At 42.1% G+C, this 24465-nt stretch overlaps 1 long non-coding RNA gene across 1 annotated transcript; it reads left to right on the top strand.

The window, feature by feature from the left end:
- Positions 1 to 3349: 3349 nt before the first annotated feature.
- LOC309847898 lies at positions 3350 to 8453 on the top strand. The gene is made up of 4 exons (XR_014302707.1): positions 3350 to 3492; positions 4080 to 4193; positions 7044 to 7118; positions 8292 to 8453. It is a non-coding gene; the product is annotated as an uncharacterized lncRNA (long non-coding RNA).
- The last annotated feature ends 16012 nt before the right edge of the window (positions 8454 to 24465 follow it).

Genomic DNA, 24465 nt, shown 5'->3' on the forward strand with positions numbered 1-24465 from the left:
AATAATAAATAAATAAATGTACGTATGTTGTGGTCTATAAATTTAACTCTAATTGTAGATTTTACAGCAGTTCCTTTTGTTGAAGTAGTACAGAATGGTGGTGAAGAACACCTCTGCTTGGGGTCAAATTCCAGTTATTAGATGTAGGACCTTCATAAGTTACTTCTATTGTGTCAGTTTCTTTATTTATAAATTGGGAATAGTAATTTTTCATCAATCACATAGCTGTTTTGCGAATGAAATAAAATAAGTGTATAAAGCACTTAGCACAATGCATGGCTCATAGTAGTCACTGAATAAGTGACAGTTACTATTAAAAGATATTGATAAAAACTTTAATGAGGCATACCACTACTACTCCTTTGAGTCTATCACAGAAATATTATTTTAAAATGTCAAATTATATTTTTAATTTTAAACACTCAAGTGGAATAATAATACTCTCCCTGGCAGATAATATTCATCTATATTTCTATTTTTAATTCCTAGTATCATGCCTGATACATAGTAAGTACATGACAAAAACTAGGAATAGTTAATACTGTTATGTAGGAAAAATGTGATTTGGGGCATTTGAATTCTGTAACTCTAAAAATATACAGTTTGAGAGTAACTAGTATTTTCTTATTAACAAATGCTAATGTGATTTTATTTTATTTTTATTTATTTATTTATTTATTTTTTAAAGATTTTATTTATTTATTTGACAGAGAGAAATCACAAGTAGGCAGAGAGGCAGGCGGAGAGAGAGATTGGAGGAAGCAGGCTCCCTGCTGAGCAGAGAGCCCGATGCGGGACTCGATCCCAGGACCCTGAGATCATGACCTGAGCCAAAGGCAGCAGCTTAACCACTGAGCCACCCAGGCGCCCGCTAATGTGATTTTAAATGAAATTTATTGGAGAATTTGGAGAAGTTGTAATGGCAGAAGGCAGGTACTTTCGTTTATTTCCTCTGTTAATTATGTCTCCTTAGAAACTTGTATGTCTAAAATAGTTTCCATTAAGCAACAACATGAACTTTAAGTTGACTAGAACAGTAAAGTATATAATTTGTATCACAACATCTTTAAACCTCAGTGGCATGAATGTAATAGTAATACTTTACACTTAATAACCGTTTATAGTTTTCAAATTAATTGATATATGAACATTGACTCTTAGAATGATCTCGAAGAGTAGATAAGTAGATGTCAGTCACCTTCCCTGTTTCACAGGAAAGGAAACTGAGAAATGACAGATCCAAATATTAGTATGCAAGCCATCACCCATCAAATTAATGACTGAGCTTGAACCCACTAACTTAGTGTGCTTTCTAATAACCAAACTTCATTAGACTAAATTCCAAATTCCTTGGAATATCAGTACAATCTTTAATTAGGAAGTGATTTTCCTCTAATACATGTGATTATTAGGCAGTATTTAACCCATGTTAAAAATCTCAAAATTGTATATTAATAGGAATGCAATATAAATCTTTTATATATCACACCAATAACAGGAGATTATAAGTACAGTAACTAATTTTCTACTTTTGAGTATTAGTTAAGGTAGTTTGGTTTACTAAATAAAATAATGTACTCTAGCTTTTCTCATGTAAGAGAGTCTTGGGCTATGCACAGCTGCCTTTTTTCTATATTACTGTAATATATTTTTCCTGTTGATATGATACTGTTTACTGTGGTCTTTTTTGTTTGTTTGTTTTTGTTTTTTTTTAAAATTTTACTTATTTATTTGACAGACAGAAATCACAAGTAGGCAGAGAGGCAGGCAGAGAGAGAGGAGGAAGCAGGCTCCCCGCTGAGCAGAGAGCCCAACTCGGGGCTTGATCCCAGGACCCTGGGATCATGACCCGAGCTGAAGGCAGAGGCTTTAACCCACCGAGCCACCCAAGCGCCCCTGTTTACTGTGGTCTTAAACCCAAGGTGATGCAACATGGGGGCTTAAGTGGGTACGAGAAGAATAAATGAAACAAGATGGGATTGGGAGGGAGACAAACCATAAGTGACTCTTAATCTCACAAAACAAACTGAGGGTTGCTGGGGGGAGGGGGTTTGGGAGAAGGGGGTGGGATTATGGACATTGGGGAGGGTATGTGCTTTGGTGAGTGCTGTGAAGTGTGTAAACCTGGTGATTCACAGACCTGTACCCCTGGGGATAAAAATATATGTTTATAAAAAATAAAAAATTAAAAAAAAATTTTTTTAAATAGGAGTTGGTTTGCAGTGGAAAGAATAGTTTTTGTGATTTTTCATATTCTTTTTTTTTTTTTTAAAGATTTATTTATTTATTTGTTAGAGAGAGAGAGAGCACAAGCAGGCAGAGTGGCAGGCAGAGGCAGAGACAGAAGCAGGCTCCCCAGGGAGCCTGATGCAGGGCTTCATCCCAGGACTCTGGGATCATGACCTGAGCTGAAGGCAGCGGCTTAACTGACTGAGCCACCTAGGTATCCCGGGATTCACATTCTTAACACCAATTTAAGACTCAAATTTGTAAGTGAAGATATAGTCCTTTCTATTTATTTATTTTTTTTAAAGTAAACTCTATGTACAACATGGGGCTTGAACTCGCACCCCACAGATCAAGAGTCACATGCTGTACTGACTGAGCCAGCCAAGAGCCCCTGAACTTATAGTTTGACAAGATGATACAATAATTAGAATTACCCCAAATCTGCCACTCTGGTGGTATACTGGTATCCTTACATAATTTCCTCCTGCAATTCTGTCCCCTTAGTGTTTAAAGGAGAGTGAATTCCAGTTGGATTCACAAAGACCCAACTTGAATAGTTCTACTATGTTTATACCCCTTCTTACAGTGCGCAGAACAATGCTTGGCAGGCAGAAGGTGTACAATATGTTCTTGAGCAATGAATATATCAATGGAATTGGTTTAGAAGAGAAATGGGACGTCTGGGATGGAAGAATGGGAAGACTCTCTTTGTTAGAAGTAAAGATGGATAGACACCTCAACACTGGGACATCAAAAATGACAATCCTGTGTAGCAACTGATGAAGAGAAGACAAAAATAAGGGGGAAATGAAGTACAGGCAGGCATAGAGGCAGTCCAAGGAAATAAAGGCAAGCTTTGACCATGAGACGAAAGACAAGGGGGTGTTGGGGAAGGGAATGATGTCATCAGAACAACAATAGAGGAAGACAGTTTTGGCAGCAGCTTTTGAATAGACTTTGAAGAAAAATTAGAGAGAGGGGAAAAAGGAAACGGGAAAAGGAAGTCTGCTCAGAACTCAGCATGACATTTGGAGTGGGTGGGGAGCTTCCTGTCACAGCTTGATGTTTGGAACATCTGGTCACCTCTTATAATAACTGGGCCTTCGAAACTTCAGCTTTCTCAAGTGACCAGGTTAGAAAATGTATGGATTCCATGGCCTAACGGTCATCACTGGTAGACAGGCATATCTGAAGAAAAAAAGAAATACAGATGGGAGACGAACTCCTCTTTTGCCCTGAGAACACTCCCACTAGTTTTTCAAGGTCAGTATTCACATTTGTAATTGTACATGCTGTGTGTGTTTTGGGGATTTATTGGTTTTGTATTAAAATTAAAGTATTGCAAATTCACTTTTAATTAAATGATCTCCAATGGTGAAATGTAGCTAACAGGTTTACAAAGAAGACAACTGTTTCAAAAGCTAATGATTTTCACCACTCATTTTTCTGTTGCATTGTTTCATTTCTACAAGATTGCACGCCTTGCTTCGTTTACCACAGTGACCAAAAATTTCTAAAACTCAATTGTGCCCTCTAGTGTTTCATAGTATTTAATGCAGGGCTACTTTGGAATTTTTACAAATTGGTCACAGGAATGTGTAAGACTGACAATTCACAGACCTGTACCCCTGCAGCAAATAATACATTACATGTTAATAAAAATAATTAATTAAAAAAGTGGTCACAGGTAAAATCAACCCTGGCAATGAGAAGGGATGCTAATAATGATTCCAGCTTTATCAACTGTAGTTGTCCTGCTATAATAGCCCGTATCAGGGGGCTATGCTATGGTAACAAACCCTCAAATCTCAGTGGCTCAAAAAATGAAGAAAAATTTTTTCTCACCAAAGGTCCAGTGCAGGCTGGCCAGGACTGTCAGTGTGTTGGACTTCGGGGATGCAGAATTCCTTCTTCCTGTGATTCTGTCACTTTCTTACCTGCTAAAATCACCAGGACAGGAGAAGGTGAGTTACACTGACTTTGATGTGCTCCAGCCTGGAAGTGACATGTCACCCTACTTTCTACTGACCAGAACGTAACCTGCCCCAGCCTGACCCCAGGTGGGGCTCAAACTCACAGTCCCAAGATTGAGAGTTGCACGCTCCTCCAGCTGAGCCAGCCAGGTGCCCCAAATCTCCACTTTTCAAAGGAGGTTTTCTACACTGTAACTAATGGTGCTCTGGTAATAGTTAACCACATACATGGCCTCCAGTATAAACACGTTACGCCATTAAACTTCTAAACTTTTTTCTATCTCGATCCTTAAGAGACTGATTTTGTTGAAGTTATCTTATATAAAGATGCTATAGAGTGACAGGCATTTAACCACCAGCTTCACCATATTTTCTAAAGTCTTTGTCATAATTCTATTCCTAATTATATTATGAATGTTCATATAATAATAGCTACTGAGTACAGTACTATTTGAAATGCACAGTACATACTGACGCTAGTTTGTTTGTTTTTAAAAGATTTTATCTATTTATTTGAGGGAGAGAGAGCATGAGAGAGCACAAGCAGGGTGAGGGGCGGAGGGAAAAACAGAATCGCTGCTGAGCAGGGAGCCTGATGTAGGGCTCGATGCCAGGACCCGGGATCACAATCTGAGCTGAAGGCAGATGCTTAACCGACTGAGCCACTCAGGCATCCCTGATGCTAGTTTTTGAAATAGAAAACACAGGAGGAAAAGCAGGGTGGAAAGGAGGAAAATGAGAACTTGAGTTTTGGACAAGGTGCCTGAGGAAAGAAGTATTATTGTGGAAGACAGCCCATGGAAAACATGAATTTGCGTCAAAATTCAGGAGCACTGCCAGGGCTGGAGGTAGATTTGGGGATGAATAATATGTAGGCAAGAGCTGCAGCTGCAGAACAAATGACGTTTCCAAGGGAGAGAAGACTGCGGAGTTTCTACTTAGCCCGACACAAGCCCGGAGCTGAGCCCACGGCATGAGTAGGAATTAGTCAAGTAGGAAAGAGGTAGGGGCATTTCAGGTGGAACAAACAGTTCCCAGTAACCCCTGTTCTTCTTTTCGTCTCCATGAATGTGACACCTGGGTACTTTTTATAAGTGGAACCATTGCATATTTACCTGTTGTGTCTGGCTTATTGGGAACAGTGGTTCACCTGAGATGCTTTGAGAAACAACAAATGCCTGAACTTCTGAGCCAGGAGTTCTGAGTTGTGTGGTCTGAGGAGGAGTTCAGCATCTGCACTGAAACAAACAAATAAACAACAACAACAACAACAACAACAAAACAAGTGAGAACATCTGCTGTAGAAGTAGAAGGTCAGGGGAGGGCAGTGTCACTTAAACTAAAGGGGGCAAGGCTCCAGGTCAGGGGGGGCTGAGCAGGGAGAGGACTCTGGAGCAGCCATGGGTTTGGCAAATAAGGTTTTACCAGAAGCTTCCATGGAATACTTTCAGTAGAGGGATACAAGAAAAATAACTGGCAGAATCTTTCGGGACACCGAGGGAAATTGGGATCAAAATTATGGGTAGGAAGGGAAGGATTCAAGGACAGGTGGAAATACAGGTTAGTGAAGAGATGGGCTGGGAGGTGGGGGGAGGGCATGGAGGGACGCACCCCTGAGAGTTTCTGTTTTCTAAGGGGAGACCTCACGAGGGGAGATGAGAACACACACTCACATTCTGCCTCCGCCATTTCCCCGGCCTGTGATCTCCGTGCCTCAGATTTCTCATCTGTAAAATGGGGATTTCAAGTACTATTTCCTGCCGGGTAGAACTGTGGTGAAGGGTCTTCGGACAGGGCGTGGCGCACAGTGAGGACACAGATTCATTCACAGATGTGGGCTTGACGACCACCCGCCTCTCAGGCGAATGGAAAAGAAACCAACCTCAGCTGAAAAGGGAAGTTGTGGGGTCAGTGATGGTGGCGTACCCCAAGCTGGAAACCATTGACCTGTGGCAGAATAGTTGAGTATTCGTTTGACTTTCTTGGCCGAATTCAGCATCAGGAAGCAGCGAAGGCGGGGCATTAGCAAAGGAGGGGCAGGAGGCGGGGCCAAGAACCACAGGCACCGCCCAGACTGTGGTTGGGGGTTCACCCCCAAACCAGGAGGGGCTGTGGGATCCGGGATCTGGAAGGACTTCCGGTGCCTGCACCCTGCAGAGGTTCCAGAGGAAGCTGCTTGTGCCTGCGAAGCCCGTGGAGATGCGGCAGGGGAGGAACTTCGGGTTTGAGAGAGAAATTCCATAAGGAAAGCACGTTTTAGGACTTCTAAGTTTATTCCACCCCATCAATCATTTTCAAACTCTTCTTAAGGAAACTGAAGGGACCCCATGGAGGACTGCTTGTTTTGCTCATTTTCCTGCTAGGACCTGCAACCATGCTTTACACACGCCTCATACACAAATAATGTGTGTCTTCCTTGTAAGGGATAAGGACTTAAAGATGTCTTTGGAGTGTTCCAGCATAATAGATAACGTCTAAGAAGCCACTGGGGGGGTTGTTATGTACGTTCATCCAAGACCACTGACTGCAGACACCTTGACGGCAGGTCCCCTGGCTCCAGGACACAAGTGAGTTGTGGAGGACACCTGAGCACTTGTCCTTGTTTTCACCAGTTCCTGGATGCCTGAGAGGACATGCACACTGGACCACAATACTCAGTAAAAACCCCAGACCCCAAGCAAAGAGGAGACTCTCTCTCCTTTTCCTTTGAGTTTTCCAGGTGCTCTGGCTTTATATGTTCTCTCTCTACATCTTCAATAAAGTCTACTCTCATTTCCTCTCTGCATGTGTTTGGTTTCCATCTTGCACAAAGCCAATAATACCCTCTTTGCTGGTCCCCAGGTCCTCGGAGCCCCACCAGCCTACATCACTCTGAGGAGGAGGTCAGAGCGACTTTACTGCCATTTGTCTAGACAAGTAAGAGGGAAGGGTGTGGAAGGCTAGAAGAAATAAAATTTTTTTTGGTAGAATTTTCTTAGAAAAATATGTGTTTTTGTTGTTTGCTTGTTTGTTTTGGTTTGAAAACCTTGGCCCTTTGGTGGAATGAATTTGGGATTGACAGTGTGGAGACATGGACCTTGATCATGCCCTTGTGAAAATAGTCGTGTGGTTTGGGCTGGGTCATTTACCTTCCTTGGGTCTCAGTTTTGTCATTTGCAAAATGACAGGCTGCGCTCAGTGACCCTTTCTGCTCTAACATCCCCTCGTTCTGGCTGGTGAAGGCCGGGATTCAGCCACTCCGGCTCTTAGCGCCTGCGGAGATTGCGGACGCCACCTTGTGGTAGAAATGGATAGTGCTGTCCGCATGCTCTGGCCAGACTTCAGACCCAGGGACCCACACCACTTTCTCCATGGACTTTTATTTACGTACAGAAAAATCTCTCCAGGGACAGGGAGCCCTATCCGGGTAGGAGTGCTCCCTTGTTAGGATAAATTGAGGATGAGCTGGTCATGGCACAGTGGCCAGAATCTCATCACAGCGACCAGAATAACTCATCAACACACGTGAATAATTTATGGCTTGCTCAGCCTGTTGGAGAAAGAAGACCAATAACATGAGCCAAACCTTACTCAGAGTCTGCTTACTTCGATTAAATTTTTCTTGATTGAAACAGTGACCTTGAAAATAACTCCATCATTGTATTCAGGCCCATCTCCCAAGTTTCCCAGTAGAGTTGCAAAACTGCTCTGTGTTTGTTGTTTATGTCACCGTACCTGTTGAGCTGAAATGAAGTCAGGGTCACTCTGCAATGAGCCACAATAGCCTCGCTGGTCTCTGAAGGATTTTTAAAATGACTGATGAGTCATAATGGAGAGCCAGCTATTGATTCAGAAGGGTTGTTGGGACAATAGTTTCTGGGAATGGACTTGGATTATAAATTTCCTACCCATGGGCAGAAAGCGTGTCTGACATGAAGGTTGTCAGGAAACAGATAGAATAAACTGATAAGAGAGTAGAAATGGGAGGGAATATATCTGTCATTGTGCGCGTCCTTGAACTCTCAAGTAATGAGATCCATGCCTCTGGTTTCGGATTGCACATACTTTAAGTTTAACCTCACTTTTTTTTTTTTTTTTCTTTTTTAACAGCAAAGCTTAAGTTTTTCCCTCCAAAGAGCTGGCTTCAAAACTGTATTGGAGGCGGATCTGGGTGGCTCAGTTCAGTATCTGCCTCTGGCTCAGGTCATGATCCCAAGGCCCTGGAATTGAGCCCCACATTGCAGAGAGCCCATTTTTCCCTCTCCCTCTGCCTTTTTCCCCTGCTTGTGCTCTCTCTCTCTCTCTGTGTCAAATAAATAAATAAATCTTTAAAGAAAATGTGTTCCTTTATATTTTGGGTTATTTCATTTCCTCTATGAAGAAATTTATAGATTAAAAATTATAGTATCCAAAATGTATTATAGGCAAGTACCAAACCAGTCACCTACTTTCAATAATTCTGTAGGTCAATCCTGTACTCCTGCCCTTCAACTCCTTGCCCTTGGTCTCAAATCTAACTTCCAGCACACTGTGAGAAATCTAAACTCTCGACTTCCAACCCCCAAAGTCTACATCATTTATACTCATTCATTTCACAGCAGAAGTAAGTGCTCTCACTCATGTCCTGGATCCTAGGACCGCTGACCTCCTCCGTGTACATCCACTATCATCATCTTCTGTATGTCCAGCTTCTCCTCCAGAGTATATCACTATGCATACGTAGATGACCAACATCTTCAGACAAAGAATCAAACTTGACCTTATTCTCTGCTTTGGTTACTGTCTTCAGCCTCCTCTTCTGGTCTGAGCCAACCCTCTTAACAGAGCAGGGTTGAGATATCTCCAGTCCCACATCTTATAATAATTCTTCAGATGATAGTAATGAGGTTTCCAACTCAACTGTGCTACTGAAACTGCTCTGCGGGAGTGACCACAGCCAGATTCAGTGGATTGTCTTCTGGTCCCTCTTGCCCTCTCTGTGGCATTTAGTACCTCTGACTGCCTTCATTTCTTAGCTCTCTCCTCAACCGGCTTTGGTGACACCACTCTCCCAGATGCTCCTTCCTCTTGAGAAACTCCTTCTTAGTTTCCTATTCAGGCTTATGCTGTGTGTGTGTGTGTGTGTGTGAGACAGAGAGAGAGAGAGATGCATGCCATTCATTGAGGCCCTCCTCAGTGCCAGGCCCTATAACAGTTTGCATATATTATCTCCTTGAATATTCAGAACAACCTTATATAAGGTAGGTGTTTTTAATTCCCATTTTATATGAGGATCTCAAGACTCAGAGAGTTAATTAACTCCCTGAATAACATGCAGAAACCCAGTGTCATCTGCCTTCTGAGGCGAAGCTCTTACCCTCTGATGTTACAGTGCTGCTTCTTCATCGGGCCTCTTTTATTTTTAAGATTTTAATTTTTATTAGAGAGAGTGAGCATGAGTTGGGGAAGGGGCAGAGGGAGAGGGAGAAGCAGATTCCCCACTGAGCAGGGAACCCAATGTGGGTTCTTGATCCCAGGACCGGGAGATCATGACCTGAGCCAAAGACAGACTCTTCACCAACTGAACGACCCAGTCACCCCTTCATTCAAGCCTCTTAAAGTCCCCCGTGCTTGAAGACTCTGTCCACATTTTCCTCGCCTTCCTCAGGACGTATCATTTCCACCCTGGGGTTTAATGACTACTTCTGTGCTGATCCATGTGAAGTCACCGTGTGCACTGTCACTCCCCGTAACTAAAATCCCACAGGTCTCTCAGCCTTAACTTTTCAGTCTTTGTTAATTACGGAAAGAACCTTTAATGTGAGATTTAGCCCCTTACTAAAATGTTGAATGTATACTATGTTATTGCTGATTGTGGTCATATCTTATCAAGCCCAGAGACCTACAGGCAGGAACCTCACCACCTCCAGCCTCACTGCTTCCTGCTCTCCTTCCTCCTTGAGTGTGGCGCTCCAGACACTCCCACCTACTTGCTGTTCTTCCCATCTGGGTATGTCCTACTTGGTGCTGCCTCAAGGCCACTGTCCATGCTGTCCTTTTTTGCTGCAACTTTTTTTTTTTTTTAAAGATTTTATTTATTTGACAGACAGACATTACAAGTAGGCAGAGAGGCAGGCAGAGAGAGAGAGAGAGAGGGAAGCAGGCTCCCTGCTGAGCAGAGAGCCCAATGCGGGGCTCGATTCCAGGACCCTGAGATCACGACCTGAGCCGAAGGCGGAGGCTTTAACCCACTGAGCCACCCAGGCGCCCCGCTGCAACGTTCTTAACCATAGCTTATTTCGCAGTTGGCTCCTTCTTATACTTGATGTCTCAGCTCATTTACTCTCTCTGCAGATAAAGTCTCCTGATGGTCCCTGACCGTCCTATCTACAGAAGTCTTTCTTCAGTTTTTCTTGATCATATCATCCTCTCTACTTATCTTGTGTTTACTTGGTCATTGTCTGTCTGCTCCCACTGTAACAGAAGCCCTTTGAAGTCAAGTGATTTGTCGAGGGCCACCACGAATATTTATACAGGGCATGCGCTATAGGAGGGTGCCCAGCAGAGGTGAATAAAGGTGCTCAAATCTGCTCTGCCTCTACTTTTGTGCCAGAAGAGCTCCCTTTAAAAAAACTGTCCAAAGATACCATCCAGGCTGGCAATAGTCTTTAACAATTGAAAATCTTCCATTGGGTTCCATGCTGCATAGAGTAAGATAAAAATTCTTTATGTGGCCCATTGGGTTAGGCATGCCCTGCCTCTAGCCTCTGTCTGCAGCCTCATTATACACACCTTCCCCATGAATTGTTATGACCAATGGCTGTCATTCTGATCTGCTTCACGACAGACAAACCACCAGAAATCTTTTGCCAATCAAACTCTAATTACAAGTCCAGAGCCTACAAAACACAGGGAAAGCTGTTTCTTGCTAAGTTTCAGCTTGTATGAAGGGGTAGTTTGTATTCCAGGACTCAGCTGAAGATGTCTTCAACCCTTGCGTTTTCTCCCCATCATAGGAACCCATTTTGTTGGGACACTTCACCAAAAACTGCCTAGTAACATCAGTTCCCTCAGGTCATGGGAGCCTGAACAAATTTACCCACGAATGCTTCCTTATTAATTTTTACTTGGACATCCATGGAAGTGGGAATTCTGTACCAATTCTAGAAGTTCTTTGACACTCTCTTTAGTAGCTATCTCTAGCCACTTGGTTTCTTAAAGTAATTTCTCCTTCGATTTCTGCTGTTCTATTAGAGTCTCATCTTCACTGAATTCTGTTATACCCATTATATAATGGCTGCTTCTGGCTGTCTCATTGTGTCATTTCTCCTCTCCATTTTCACAAGTGTTGTCTACCAGTCCAGGGGACACCTCTGATTCTGGCGGTAATAGTAGTGAAGCAACTGTAGAATCGTTCCTGTCAAGTCCTCCAGGCGAATGATGAGTTGTGTGTGTGTGTGTGTGTGTGTGTGTGTTTCCCTAGTCTGGAAGATGACTGGAAATTCATATCCTAATGACTAACTTCCTTTTTTGAGGTAACGTGACAGGAAGGGAAGCAAGGCAAAAACCCCAACCTCTAAACTCCCTCCTAGGCTTTCATAAGATATGTTTACACAGGAACAATTTTAGAATACCAAACCAAACTAAACAAAATCCCATGGCCAATGTTTCAGATTATTCCTTATTCACTCATGTAGGAAAGTAAGTGGTGGTGGTGGGGGGGAATGGCTCGGATGACCTTAGTTAACACCAAGAGCATGTGATTGCCCTTAGTCCAAATTTCTGTGTAGTCCTGCTTTAATATGCGGTGTACTTGAAACTCTTGGATCTCTGGAACAAATGTGACAGCCTCCTAAGTCCTCATTAGAAGCTTAATAATTTTAGGAAACTGTAGCACTGGAGTGCTCCAAGCTCCAACCGCAAGAAGCCTGGTGTGGAGAGACTGCTTTTCCAGGGGTCATTTCTCTGGGATTCCAAATGGAAACCATGTGGCCAAGGGAATTTATTGTCATGAGCTAATAATACTGTATATTTTCATTTCGATTTAAAGGGTTTGGCTTTGGGAAAAAAAATGGCACTTTAATAGTCAGTTGTTCTTATTTCAGTTTGGTGTAGATATTTGAAAAATAAATTTTTAAAAAAGATTTTATTTATTTATTTTAGATAAAGAGAGAGAATGGGAGCATGAGCTGGCGGGGGGGGGGGGCGGGGAGCAGAGGGAGGAGAAGTAGACTCCCCACTGAGCAGGGGCTCGATCCCAGGACCCTGAGACAATGACCTGAGCCAACATTTAACTGACCGAACCACCCAAACTCTCTGAAAATTAAAATTTAAGTTGAATTAGAGATGAGCACCTGGCTGGTTCAGTCCATAGAGTGTGTGACTCTTGATCTGTAGGTTATGGGTTCAAGCCTCATGTTGGGTGTAGAGATTAGTTCAAAATAAAACCTTTTTAAAAAAAAGATTTTATTTATTTATTTGACACAGAGAGAGAGAGAGAGACAGACAGAGACAGAGAGAGAGAACACAAGCAGTGGGAGTGGGAGAGGAAGAAGCAGGTTTCCCACTGAGGAGAGAGCCCAATGCGGGACTCGATCCCAGGACCCTGAGATCATGACCTGAGCTGAAGGCAGTTGCTTAATGATTGAGCCACCCAGGTGTTCCAAAATAAAACCTTTTAAAAATAAATTTAGTTAGTGATAAAACTAAAAGTGATCATTTTTCTTTGAAAATATATTCTGGCCCCCATTGCTTTTCAAGAATGCATCAGACCATCCTTAACTCAAATGTCATCCTTAACATGACAAAGTGTTAGGAAAAAGTAGGCATCTTTCCAATCCCATGAGAAACTTTCCATCGCAAGGGTTTTTGACAGAGGATTCCCTTGTATACAGTACACATTTTAGATAGTCTGGAAGCAGACTAGATGATTGTGGTAATAATGGTAACAAGGGCTATCAATTATTAAGCATAAAATACATGCCCTACTAAATATATATGTTAAGTATTTTATATGGAGAGTATAGTTACCAATTTTATTTTATAGATAAAGTAAGTAAAGCTCAGAGGAACGAAGAAACTTGCCCCAGGCATGACAGGTGGTAGGCAGCGAAGTGGGAATTCAGCTAAAGTCTGTCTGATGCCAAACACACATTCGACAAGATATGTCCAGACAGTATAGATAACGGCTCATATTTTCTTGACTTAAAACTGTCACGGTGTTAAAGTAAATCCTAAACTTGTGAAATCATTCCTCAAGTGGAACTGAAGGTTAAAAACCAATTTGTTAAGTTCTAGTCCTTTTAAAAACAACTTCTTCTGGGGCGCCTGGGTGGCTCAGTGGGTTAAGCCTTTGCCTTCGGCTCAAGTCTTGGTCTCTGGGTCCTGAGATCAAGCCCTACATCAGGCTCTCTGCTTGGTAGGGAGCCTGCTTTCTCCTCTCTCTCTCTCTCTCTCTCTCTCTACCTGCCTCTCTGCCTACTTGTAATCTGTCACATCAGTAAATAAAATCTTAAAAACAAAACAAAACACACACACAACTTCTTCTGGAAAAGTGGGCTCATAGTGAGAGGATTAGGGCTTATTCATCAGGGCCAATTCTACCCACATATTGAGATGACAGTTACTCGTGCTAGGCCTAGCCAGGAGGAATCGTAGAAATCCGAGTCTTTCTGTTCACTCTGCCATCCTTCTATTTCTTTGGCTTCCTCTCTGTTTTTGGTAGATTCCAGGGTTCCTTTTTGCTAGAATTCAGCACCCACCAACTAAAACATACCAATCAATTCAAATAAAATTAAAAAAAAAATCCACCATCAGAACTCTTTTATAGCCAGAATTGTTTCAGCGATGCCTTCTATTCATCTGGATTCTTTTAGTGACAGTGGCAGATACCCAACTCATATCAGCTTAGGGAAAAAGCAATGATTTCAAAGCTCATGCAGCTGTAAAGGAGTCTGGGCTGGTTTCTGGGATGGAAGGCGGAGCTGCAGGGACCAGGGCTTAGGCCCTGGGACTGGGATGCAGCCCCATGAGGTCTCTCCTCATGGATGTGTGTCTTCCATTCCTCTCGCCCCGCCCAGCTTCCGTCCACAGACAGGCTCTCTCCACCGGCTGAGAAAGGGGATCCCTAGAAGTCTCAGCTGCACTCCCATCTTGGCCACCCCAGGGGAAGAGCCTGACCCGCCTCATGTGATGCCTTGCCTTCACTGTGTGCAGGTATGAAGGCTGGCCAGGCTGGTGAACATGCCCTCCCCGGGGTGAAGGGCTGGGGTCAGGCACAGGTACTTGACAAAGGGGAATGGGGAAAACATGTGCTGGGCAGACAAGAGCAAGCATCACCACAGTACTCTGCTTGCCCTGCATAGTATACCTCGTTCCTCACCAGACTAACCTCTTTAGTTAATGAGACATAATTCCTTCAGAATGGAATGTAAGTACTATCTACCTTTGTACTAGTCAGATTAGATGACACAGTTTTCCAAAATAAACAGCTCCAAGATCACAGTGGCTCACAAAATCAAAGATTTATTTCCCCCTCCTGGTATATGTTGGTGAGGTACAGTAACTTGTCTCCTTCACTTCCGGTTTGTCTCCAACTGGGTGCACTGCCATATGTGTCTGATGTGCACCAGTGGGAGACTGGGTCATACCTTAGAAGTTAAGGACTCGGTTCTCCACAAGACTGTCCTTATTTGAGACACTGGACCCACTTCAGGGTTTCCAAGGCCACCCATACGACTGACGGACTGGCTATAAATTCAGGGGTTTCCACAACTCTCTCAGATTTGATAATCTGCTAGAACGACTCACAGAGCTCAAGAAAGGGCTATACTTACTTGATTTATTTTATTTATTTCTTTTAGTCATCTCTACACCCAACATGGGGCTAAAACTCACAACCAAGAGTTGCATGCTCTTCCGACTGAACCAGCCAGGTGCCCCCAACGTGCTATACTTAGGATTACAGTTATGTAATAAGGGTCCTCAGAGGGTGAGGTCTGGGAGGGAAGGCAGAGCTGCCATGCCCTCTCCTTGGGGAACCAGCGGGCAGCTTACTCCAAGCAGTTTACCCTGTTCACCAACCAGGAAGCTCCACTGGACTCCGGTGTCAAGCTGAGCCAGAGTTCCAACCCCCTCATCACATGGTAGATCTTTCTGGTATCCTGAAAGCTATCTAGGTGCCTGCTGCAGATAACACAGACACTCCTGTCAGTCAGGAAATTCCAAGCATTTTAGAAGCTCTGTGCCAGGAACCCTGGAAAACAGCCACACAAATTCTATATTATACCACATCTTCGCTCTAGGATTGAGGCTGAAGGAGCAGCTCCTTTCTGGGACAGTGAGAGAAGGAAAGAACAATGTTGGAACCTCATGTTGGCTCTTGAAACTTCGGCATACAAGTGGAGTGATTTATTTCCATTCTTGTCACCTTGGCTTGCTTAAGTCACGTGGCTGGCTCTGACATCCCTGAGATAAGAAGATACAATCTTCCCCCGGTGAGGGGCAGCAAATACTTGGACAGACAATGCCAAATACCACAACTTCCTTTCCAGAAAGCTAAAGCATTCTGAAATGAAATTTTGTTAGTTTGATAAATCTTTTCTTTTTCGTAGTTAATTTTTCTTAGTTTTCTTCCTGGGTAGGAAAGCAGAATTTATACTAAGTGCCTACAAAATGGCAATCACTTTCTATATGCTGTATTATATAATTAACATATTGATTATATAAGGTGTGTATTGTTATTTTATTATATGATTTTATTATTATATTATTATTAGGTATGCATACCCATTTTACAGGTATGGAAACTAAGTGTCAAAGATAACTTATCACAGAATTATTGAGTCAGATTCAAATCCAGGTCTGTCCAGTTGTAAAGGTTCTTCGGGGGGGGGTTGTTAGATGCTGAGTCTCAGGGCCCATTTCCCCACCCTCACCGGCTGAATGAGAATCAGCATTTTATCAAGATTTCAGGTGATTAGTATGCATATTAATGTCTGGGATTAGAGAACACGGAGATTTTAGAAGCTGAGGCTCCTTTTACTGCCTCCCCTGTTTTCCGCCCCTCATGTGTTAAAATAACCTAGGAAAAACATCTGTTTAGCTGCTGTCACTCACCAAGGCTTCACAGACACAGTCTCGTGTAAGCCTCATAAAAACCCCGTACTGTCAATACCACCACCCCCTCTTTAGAGGTAAAGAAATTGAATTTTGGGGAGACTGGAACACTTAATGTAGGAACTGGAAAAGAATAATAATTCCTCTCTGGTGAAATTTAAGTTCAAAATAGTATAAAGTATTTCTGCTTTGGACTTTTCTTTTTTCAAATATCTAATAATCAAATAAAGCTGATAATGGTACTAACAAAAAAATCATAGCTATTTCTTGAGTGCTCACAATTTACCAGGCACTGTACTAAGTGCTTTGCTTTAAATATGTAAAATCATTACATTGATGGAGTTTATTCTCTGACCATAATAAGTAAAAAGACAAATATCATGAAATCATTTGGCTTGTTTAACAGGTTCTAATGGCTTAAAAGAAGGAATGAGAACTGTTGATTAACTATTGGTCCAAGACCATCCGATCATCAGCCAGTGATTTCGGTCAGGTGTGGGGCACCTTCCAAGGGACATTTGGAACTATGTAGCAGCCCCTTTTGTTGTCACATGGAGTGGGAGGTACAACTGATATTTAATGTGATGGGACAAGGGATGCTAAAGGTTCTGTGAAGTAGGGGATCTCAGCATAACCAAATATTGTCTGTCCCCAAATGGCACTGGCACTCTCCTTGAGGAATGAAGAACTTTGTCACAATTTTTGTATTTATAAAACAAATTCCATGTCTGAGGAAAACAGTACTAATCATTCCCACCTCAAAGAGTTAACACATTCAGCTATAACTCACTGTGATAAACCTTCTAGGACACAGCCGTACTGAAAACCCAGGGGCTTTGAGGCAAGGAGAGATCCTTACAGGTCAGAAGGACAGGGCCCTTCTCCCATATCTAGGATTCCACGGCAGCTCACAGGTAGGGAGGATTCTTCCTCCCCGCCAGAGTTCTTGGGGAAGATGAGTGGCTAGTTCGGTTGTGAGGCAGGTTTTACTAGTGCACGGGTTACCACACTTAAACTCACTCTTCTTCTTCACTTCCTGCTGAAGGAGTTCCTACCCTAACCACAGGCAAAAAGGTCAGGAATCCCGGGGCAGCGGATCTAGGTCAGCTGAAAGTCACAGACTCTTGCCCACTGTTTGGTTATGTGCTGGGCCCTGGGAATGCGCTTTGGTATGGCCATTCACGGAGTGGCAGTAGTTCCACCTGCCCTTGCATTTGCAGATGAAACAAGTGAGAAAGGAAGGGAAGCAGTCAGAAGCTCCGTGCTACCCTCAGGCCTGAGCCTTTATCCAGTCCCGAGCAGAATTCCTGTGAAACTCAGCTATTACCAAAGAATCATCGTCTTTAGTTCGTGTTCGTTCCCCTGGTGCTGACTTCTTCAGCCTGCAGGAAGGAGCTGGAGGGAGGCTGCCGGGAGGGGGCCCAAGGAGGTCTGGAGAGAGGAAGGTCTGGAGAGTGGGGGAGCTGTGGGAGGCTAGACAGGGGAGCCTGGAGGGCGGGGATTGGAGGGTGGGGCCCTGGAGGGAGGAGGGGCCAAAGGGAGGGGGGCTGGAGGGAGAGAGAGCAGGAGGGTGGCTGCGCAGAAGAGCCTGGAGAAGGGATCGGAGGGTGGGGCTCCAGAGGGAGGCGGGGCTGGAGGGAGGGAGTTGAACCTTGAGCATGCAGCAGTAGTAGCTACCAGCTATGAAATCTTTAGAGTGCCGAGCACTTTATTTACAGTATTTTCTTTACTCAAGACACTGAGGAGCGCCTGCGTGGATCAGTCTGTTAAGCCTCTGCATTCGGCTCAGGTCATGTTCCCAAGGTCCTGGAATTGAGCCCCGCATTGGGCTCCTTGCTCCGCGACGAGCCTGCTTCTCCCTCTCCCTCTGCCTGCTGTTCCCTCTGCTTATGCTCTCTCTGTCAAATAAATAAATAAAATCATTTAAAACAAAACAAAACAAAACTCTGAGAAATAGGTATTATCCCTAAAATGGAAGCAGAGACTTGGAAGCTGTAGTTACTTGCGCAGGGATACTTAATTAGCAAGTACTAGAGTTGTAATTAAAATATCGTCTGGACTCTGGAGACCATACTTAAAGCATTTTAAAAGACAAAGCAATTTCTTCCTTGTTTTATGATATAGATTTATCAACAATACACTTTTTTTTTGAATTTGTAAATAGATCTGAAACTTTTTTTTTTTTTTAATTGAGAAAAAATATTATGGTCCTGGAAGCTTCTCTGAGAAAGTAGGATGCTCTGTCTCTGGCAAGAATATAAATTAGGTTCCTACATTTCTCCAACACTTTAAACCATGCCATCTGCATGTCTAGGATCTGAAACATATGTATTTTCCTCCACTCAACAACACACAAGACTGGCATTCTAGTCATTTGTCACTATGAATTTATTGCAAATATAGCACTTGCCAGAAGTTTGCTTGTGACATCTGATGAGATAGAGACAAAGAAAGAGAGAGAGAAAGAGAGAGAGAGATGGAGAAAGGAACCATGTGAAAAAAGATTTGTGGAAGTTGTTTATCTGCTTTTCCAGGGTCTCTAAGTTGTTTGATGGTATTATAGGAGATGATCAGAAAATAACATTCTTAGCAGTGTGTGTTTGTGTGTGTGTGTGTGTGTGTGTGTAATCATAGTTCCCCTAGAAATATCTTTATAAGAGTAATCAAACAAAACTGTTAGGCAAATCTGTCTTTTTACTAATTTCTAAGGGTGCTTTAATTGATCTGGCAGGAATTACAGATGTTCCTTTTCTCACTGTTTAGAGTGTGTCTATAAAAGTTGATGTTTGATGGAGGAAGACTTTCTTTTCAGGTATGGAAGGCTGGTTCTTAAAAGTATACAAATGTGCAGGCTATCATACTTATTAGAATAATTATCCACTACATTATTCAATGTGTTTATATAAGCATCCCTGTGAGAAATTCTTGCTGGAGTCCAGTTCATCTTTATGAAAGAATTTATGTGCCTTATTCTATTTGAAAGTGAGACCTCACACTAAATAACTTTGCTTTATTGTTTTGGTTACCAGAAAACTCATGACCAAATACAGACTCAACTACATAGCTTAATTCTTTCCAGATGCTAAGTATACATATTATCCCTTATAATATTACATTTTTAATTTTAATCATCACTCTGTATTATAATATTTTGTAAATTCCCTAAAACACTCACTCCCACTTAATGTGTGTGTGTGTGTGTGCAATAGGCATAGAATTACCTCACATATTACTTGCTAAGTATCAAGGGCAAAAATCCTTAAAAATGATGATTTCTGGCCTTTACGACTCCAACACAGTGATCAATTTTATAATTACTAATAGCAGCACAATCAGGCATTATGTGCCTCCTGATATAGCCAATATGATGTACATATTAACACTTGCCAAAAATGTTAGCCTGAATGTAATCAAGTCTTTAGGTCTTCCAGTTCCTAGAAATAGAATAGAGAAATAAGTTACACTAAACAAATCGTAAAGAAACAAAGTCAAATGTAGAATGTGGGAGATAATACAATACAGTTAAATGTGCATTCACTATGTGATCCAGCAATTCCTCACGTAGGTATCCACCCAAGAGAAAATATATATTCACACAGGGACTTGTATATGAATGTTCATTGCAGCATTATTTGTTAAGTCCCCAAACTGAAAATTATCCAGATGTCCATCAGCTGGTGCGTGGATAAACAAAATGATCCATGCATACAATGGAATACTACTTGGCCATAAAAAGGAAAAAAAAAAAAAAACAACAACTATCGCCCCATGTCATAACATGGATGAATATCAAAAACATTATGATAGATAAAAGAAGCCAGATGAAAAAGACTGAGTATTGTATGATTCCAATGATATGACATGTCCAGAAAAGGCAATTCTATAGAGACAGTTAAGTAGACTAGTGGTTGTCAGGGGCTGAGGGAAAAAAACAGAGATTTACTACAATGGTCACAAGGGATCCTTTGGGGGTAAAACAAAGTGTTCTAAAACTATATTGTGGTGGGGGCGCCTGGGTGGTGCAGTCGGTGAAGGTTCCCACTCTTGGTTTCCACTCAGGTTGTGATGTCAGGGTCCTGGGATAGAGCCGTGCCTCTGGCTCTGCTCTCAGTGCCGAGCCTGCTGGAGAGTCTTTCTCCCTCTCCCTTTCCCTCGTCTCCTCTCTCTGCTCTCCCCCATTAAAATAAATCAATAAATCTTTAAAAAAAAACCAAACCAAAAAACTAGATTGTGGTGATGGTTGCACAACTCTGTACATTTACTAAAAATCACTGAATCGTACCCTTGAAATGAGTAAATTTCTCGTATAGAAATTATATCTCACTAAAAGTGATATATATACATACTTATATAGATATATAAATAGGATCATATATAAAATATGATCATATATATATACATATATATACATACATATATATATATACACACACACACACACACACACAGGAGCACTGGGAGGCTCATTTAGTTGGTTATTGGACTCTTGCTTTTGGCTCAGGTCATGATCTTGAGGTTGTGAGATCAAGACTGGTGTTGGATTCTGCACTCAGCAGGGAGTCTGCTTCTCTCCTTCTCCTTCTCTCTTTATCCCTCCCCTGCTGGTGCAAGCTCACTCTCTTTCCCTAAAAAACAAACAAACAAACAAATAAACCTTAAAAAAAAAAAAAAGAATATGGCAGAAGTGATGGTATGTGATCCTAGACCTTCAGAGACCTTACAGATTTCACTTTGCCCTACTGAAACCTTCCAGAGACTGTCATGGAAGAGAACTGAGGTGCTTACCCAATGGCCAGCACCAACCACTGTACCTAGGAATGAGGCCATCTTGAATCTTCCAGCCCAGCTGGCTTCAATGTAAGGAGGACCAGCTGAGGAAGCACTAGCCAATCCATGAATCGTGAGACATAATAAATTGTTTTATGCTAATAATATGTAGAGATATAATTAAAAGTATATGGGTAAAGCGATATGGCAAAATGTTAACAATTGTATTCAAATGGTGCCTGTATGATGTTTTATTGCACTATTTTTATTTTCTGTGTGTTTGAAAAATTTTAAATGAGAAGTTAAAGTAGGCACATAGGAGGAAGCATGCCTGGAAAAGAAAATAGGCATTTGGGGTGGTTATAAGTCTCTCCATCAGTTCATGTCTACACTTCCACCCATGTAATTCTTGGAATTTGAGACAGGTCCTGGGTGAGAAGCCACTGGGAGGGAGCAGAAGAGATTCTAATCAGAGGAAAGAACAGATGTAGGTAGAAACAGGACAGGGCAAGATTCATTTGGAGCTTATTCACTTATTTATTTAACAAAAAATATTTAGTACTTGGTACTGAAAACGTATTGGGGAGTCATTCGGTAGTGAAGAAATCAGCTAAAATTCCTGCCTAATTGGAGCTTACATTCTAGTGAAGGAAGACAAATAATAATAAACAAGTGAATGGTATATACGGAATATCAAATAATCGGGAGTGGACCCAGGTTTTGTGAGGTTATACACACATTTGGAAAAATCGTTACAAAAATAAAAACTAAACAATCTTTTGTGGCAAATTTTGCAAAAATGTATGATTGGGTGACTATGCTTCTGGGGCCCTTTCAGAGGGGAGGTTCTGATCCTGATGCTTCGTCAGCTTTGTGGTAAATTTGCTCAAGTGCTGTTTGGATTTCCCCACGAGAAGACCAGGGATGAGGGTGTGACTGCATGGGAAATAATTCCAGGCAGTACTGGTAATGGATGGGAATGAGAGAGAGAGAACTGTAAGTCAAGGATGTGCTTGCTCCCACCCAGGGAACTAGGACATAGCTTCGAATATGAAGCTCAGGCTTCCTCCCTTGAAGAGCAAGGAGACTGGGGTGTGTTTGCATACACTATCTCTAGTCAGTCAGTGGTTGAATCTTTTTCCCCTGAGGCATCAATGCTGGGGCACCTCTGGCCTGCCGGGGGCAGCGTGGGTGCCAGCAGTGGGAAATGGGATAGAGTGCACTGGAGTACTGAGAGGGAGCTGTGGGTCCTGCCTTGAGGGCAAGTCCATACTTGCACCACTCTGATCCATTCATCCCGCAGCACCCCCCTCCCCCCGCATCCATTAGGTTCATGGCAATCTGTCACCAATTCTTCTGCATTGGCCAGTCAAATTTTCTAAAAAATATACTTGTAACAGGATGATTAAAAGCTCACGCTACAGATTTCTCTGCTGTAGTTGGTCCCCAGACTGCAGCTAATCACCACCTCCTTCATCTGCTACCATTCTAGACTCTCCCATCCTTAGCTCATCTTTCTGCTGGTCTATGTTGCTTGATCAGTGGGAAACCCAAACCCTTTTCTGGAGGGGTCTGGAGATGACAAGTGGTGACCTGGTGAATCCCTAAGTTGCTGACATATCCTTCCCCGCCTCGATGATGCACCAGCAATCTTATTTCCTCAGCATATCTGGGTCACCTACTTCCACCAGCACAACAGCTCCACTCTGCTTTCTGATCTACTAGCGTAAGAAGCTCCCGATGGGGGTCAGATCTTTCCCTCCAGAAGAATGATTGCATAATCCGTCAGAAGTGTGTCTGCAGTCAAGGGGAGCCTAAAATTGCAAGGACAGGAACTGCTTCTACTTTTTGTTTCCAAGACTTGTGTACTCTACCTCACAGAGACCTAGCACCACATCTTAGTCACTTCTAAGAGATTTTAGCCTTTCAACATGGGCAGAAAGGAAATAATGCAAAGGCTCAGGCAGAGGAAAACAGATGTTTTAAAAGAAACAAATCATGGGCCTAGACTTCTATGGATACTGGAAGAAAACAGATTGATACTAACACTGCCTATAGAGAAAAGTGTATAGTTGGAGAAAATTATGTCTGACCAGATTTTTTTGTATGTTTGTTTGTTTGGGAAAATTAAAGGAAGGTATTATCATGTGTGCAAAAGTCCTGGTAAAATACTTGTATGGAAAAATAATTGCTTGGACATATGACCAAGTTCATTAAGAGTTAAACCAACATTTAAAATTCAAGAATTGAAACATCATGGCAAAAAGACTGGTAATAGACATTAAAACCATTTAAACTTAAGGTTAGACTACAAAACCAAAAGCAAGTTTTATTGGAAACCTTGAGGAAGACCTAAATTAATGGAGAGATAAATGACTTTGAGAGAGGGAAGCTATGTATTTATCCCACTTACTGACTCTTCTGTTGACAGACACTGAATTTGTTTTCCTATTACAAATAAGGCTGAAGTGAATATTCTCATATTCTCCATATGCACAAAGGCCAGGGTTCCTCTATTACATGGATTTTAAAGTGGAATTCCTGATTTGAAAGACGTTCCTGTATTCGATTTAATGTTCCTAGATCATTCTCCAAAGGGGTTGTATACATTTTCCCACCAATAGGACATGAAATTTCTCGTTACTTCACATTCTTGCTAATATTTAGAACTTTATTGTTATTGAAATTCACCTAAGTAGTAGTGAGATTAAGCACCCATTCATATGTTCTGGCTATTTGACTTTCCCTGTCTGACAACTGTCTGTTTATATCTTCTGTTCATTTTTCTGTTGGGTTATTTGTTGTTTTTGTTGTTATTGTCTTTGATTAACAGGGTTTCTCAATACTTCTAGATATTAATTATTGGTAATTTATATGGATTACAGACTTCTGCCAGTTTATGGTGTGTCATTTGATTTTATTTATGATATCTTTTTGGGAGTTTGTTTTGTATGGTTTGAGCCTCAGTTGTCTGAGTAGTAAAGATCTGGGGATTTTTAGCAGGATGATGAATGATGTGCATGAGTGTGGGGAGGCTCTTATGCCAGACTTTGGCGTTTAAGTCCTTTGAGCAAGTTATTTGTCTTTCTGCCTCATTTTTCTTATTTGTAAAGTGGGGATATTAATAGTACATGTCTCATAGGGTTGTAAGGATTGAATGAGCGTATTTTTTTTCTATTGCTGCATAACAAATTACCACAAATTCAGCTGCTTAAAACACCATGAACTTATTATCTTACAGTTTCTGTGGGTCAGGAGTTGAATCTGTTTTCCTTTCACATGACCACCACATTCATAGCACATCTGAGACCAGATATGTGGGTTTTCCCCCCACTGAGCAATTCTCTGTGATGCTAGCTTGCTGTCCTAGAGTTTAACTCAAATCAGACACCATCTACCTGGAGACGATATGAAACCCCAC

The sequence above is a fragment of the Mustela nivalis genome (assembly GCF_964662115.1).
Source record: "Mustela nivalis genome assembly, chromosome: 14".
Classification (NCBI taxonomy): domain Eukaryota; kingdom Metazoa; phylum Chordata; class Mammalia; order Carnivora; family Mustelidae; genus Mustela; species Mustela nivalis.